Below are 3,377 nucleotides of genomic sequence, written 5' to 3' on the forward strand. Positions count from 1 at the left end.
ATTATAAGTATATAATGGAATTGTAATAATAAGAGGATATTCCCGGCAGGTTCCCCAAATTGCACTCGATGTGGTGGTTAGAAGGCGAAAGGGATGTAGAGTGGTAGGAGGAAAGAGGAGAGGTTGTGGGGTTAGGGGGAGGAAAGAGAGGGAAAGTGGATAAGAGTGGAGGCAAGGCGGGGACTGCCGGGAGTATTCGGAAATATTTTGAGTAAAAATCTTTTTTCTTTTGTGGTGTTTGTAGATGCATCATTTGTACTTGTTGTTTAATTCAAAATAATAAAAAAATTTATATAAAAAAAAAAGAAAGAAAATCCAAAGCTGCAAAGACAGAATTGGAATGGGATTATGAAAATAAGAAACATGAACATAAAAAGCTCAAGACACTGACAAGATAAAATGAACTAATTACACATTGACATCCTAGCCACTGGCAAATTGAAATGGATAGTTTCAATCAGAATTTCATATTGTTTGCTTCTTAGAACACACACTAAAAAAAGAAAGAACAATGCTAGTTTCAAAGTCAAGAAATAGATTACCAAGAGGAATACTTGGGTACAGTGCCACCAATGACTAAATCAGGCTTCAATTTTGCAGACCATCCTTCAGAATGACAGTTCCCCAAATTTATGCTCCAACCATTGATGCAGAAGAAGAGGAGATTGATGAGTTTTACAGTATGGTGAAGCTCAATGCAAAATCAACAGAACATGCAAGAAAGATGTGCAACGTTTGGGTGGAAACTGGAATACAAAGTTGAAAATATTAAGGGGAAAATGTAGTTAGCCTAGGCGACCAAAATGAAATAGGAGAACAACTAAACAATTTCTGCAAATCCAGTAATTTCTTCATTGTTAGTACAGTTTTCCAACAATCAATATAACAACTGTATATGGGGATATCATGAGATGAAACTCCAGTTGACTGTATTATTGGGACAAGGAGGCAGAAAAACTCACATACAGTATAACAGCAAAGACAGGACCAGGGCCTGACTGTAGAACAGTGGTTCTCAACCATTTTAATGCCGTGACCCCAACCGGGCGTAAGTCGAGGACTAAACTGGTCGTAAGTCGAGGACTAAACCGGTCGTAAGTCGAGGACTAAACCGGTCGTAAGTCGAGGACTACCCAACCGGTCATAAGTCGAGGACTTTCCCTGCCCGGGAGCGCCACGCATGCGTGGTTCCGCCCCCTGCGCCAGCCGAGGCATAGCTGGCAAGCGGCAGAGACGGACCAGGCCGACCACCAGCTGGCCCAGCCCAAGGGAGGTAAGGCACCCGCCGGAAAAGGGGGAAAAATGGCAGACAAAAAAAATGGCGGACAAAAAAAATGGCGGACAGCCTTGCTTGGCGACCCCCATGAAATGGTCGATCGACCCCAAATGGGGTCCCGACCCACAGGTTGAGAACCACTGCTGTAGAACTACCCATGTGCAATTTCCAAATCAAGCTAAAAGAGAAGAACAAAGTCTTTCATTTCGTCTCATTTCAATTGTTATTTTCACTGACAATTCCAGGATTTTATTGCAAGCTGAGGTCGGAATTGGGCTCCAGTGAATGAACATGAGATGACTCCTTCACTACAGATCTTCATGCCCAGCTGGTGTTCCTCCTTTGCAAAGCCCAGCTGACAGGACATGTCTTTCTTTCCAGCTGAGACCATCCCTTTGCATACTGGTTGCTTTCGCTTTGCCCATCATCTTGGTCACTGTTAGCTTTCCACATAATCCATCAGATATATGGTTATTGTAAAGATACACCAAGGAAGTCAAAGCATATGTGCTATACATATTTCCTCTGAGGAAAATAAACACTGGAGCATCAGAAAGAAAACAGGAGCAAGTTGAAGGGAAAAGAATGTTAAATACCTTCTTCCTGAACTGGTCTGCTTGTTCTGAGATGTTCTCTTTCTGAGATGAGTTTCTTTTTTGTATTATTTTTACTTGTTTAATCCTTAATAATATTATTGGAATAAAAAGAGTTAGCTTATGCCTTTTGATATCGTACTAAAATAATTGGAAGACAAGCCAACATCAGTGCAAGATCCTTTTAAAATTTATTCTTTCAAACTCCTTTACAAAAATGCTGCAGCCTTTTCATTTGCAGCAACTTCAGGTTCACTAAAGATGATATTAATCAGATTGAACGCCAATTTTGTTTGAATCTTTTCAAGTAAAACAGACCTCAAAGCCGTGTACATGGAAATTAGTCTTTGGTTTGATTCTTGAATGACACAGGGTGATTAGTTTCTTCCACTGGATATTTTGTCACGGGGTGATTAGTTTCTTCCGCTTTCATTTTGTCTGCTCCATGTGCACATGTAAGGGTCCATGTGTTTGGGAGAATGCACATGCATGAAAATGACTTTTTATTCTATAACACAGAAAGCCTCCGGCAAAGATATTCTCAGATGTGCCTTTTGCCTTATTTTTTTAGCAATAGATCTCGTAATAGGTAGCCATCCATCCGTTCATTATTTTTAATCACAGTGAATCTTTCCTCTAACTACTTTCTCTAAAGCTTGAGATGGTAGCAGCAGGAAGCAGCTCCATACTTTATGAGGCTCCCTTTACATCTACAAAAGATCAAGAACAGGAAGGCACTTGCTTTGAAAGGGCTTAAACAACCAACACTTGGTGAGTGCATTGGTAGTGAGATGTGTTATACATGATTTAGTAATTCTAGCAGTGCTATTTCTCTCCTTATATTAATGGACACTCTTGTTCTGCAATTTTGAAATCCATTATAGCTTGCCAATTGGATTGCAAGGTTTCTTTTTCTACCCTTAGGGCTGGAGACCCCTGGTAACTGCAAGCAATTTGATCTGAAATAAATATACTTTAGACACTAAATATAGCTCCTAACACAATCATAAATCTTCCATCTCTCCCCTCAGAAATAAATTCCTTGAGTTCCATTGGCTTATTGCCCGACAGGTAGAGGTAGCACAATGGTGTAATAATAACAGTGAGAAATATTGCTACTTAGATTACTACTCAGTAGGAAGTATCATTGAGTTCAATGAAACTTCCTCCCAGAAGGTGTGCCTTGAACGGGAAGCCATGGGTTTCAACCCTGTACCATGGGCTTACTTTTCTAGAAAGAAAATAGCATAACTGAACACAGAGAAACTACTTCTGAGGAAATAGTTATTACTGTACTTTGTACTTAAAGAAATGTTTCCATCTCTGTTCCTCAATGATAGTTTGTCTTATCCGTGTGGATGATATTTCAGTGCAAAAGAGACTGAGTTCTTTTACTTATCACATTTATGTAGATTTCTACCTGCCATAGCTAGTTGTACCTTTGACTCAAATAGTGCTCAGCTTACAACTATTCATTTAGTGACCTAGTTGAAGTCACAGCGGCATTG

Source organism: Protobothrops mucrosquamatus, unplaced genomic scaffold (assembly GCF_001527695.2).
Source record: "Protobothrops mucrosquamatus isolate PMUCROS unplaced genomic scaffold, P.Mucros_1.0 scaffold1134, whole genome shotgun sequence".
In the NCBI taxonomy this organism is placed as follows: domain Eukaryota; kingdom Metazoa; phylum Chordata; class Lepidosauria; order Squamata; family Viperidae; genus Protobothrops; species Protobothrops mucrosquamatus.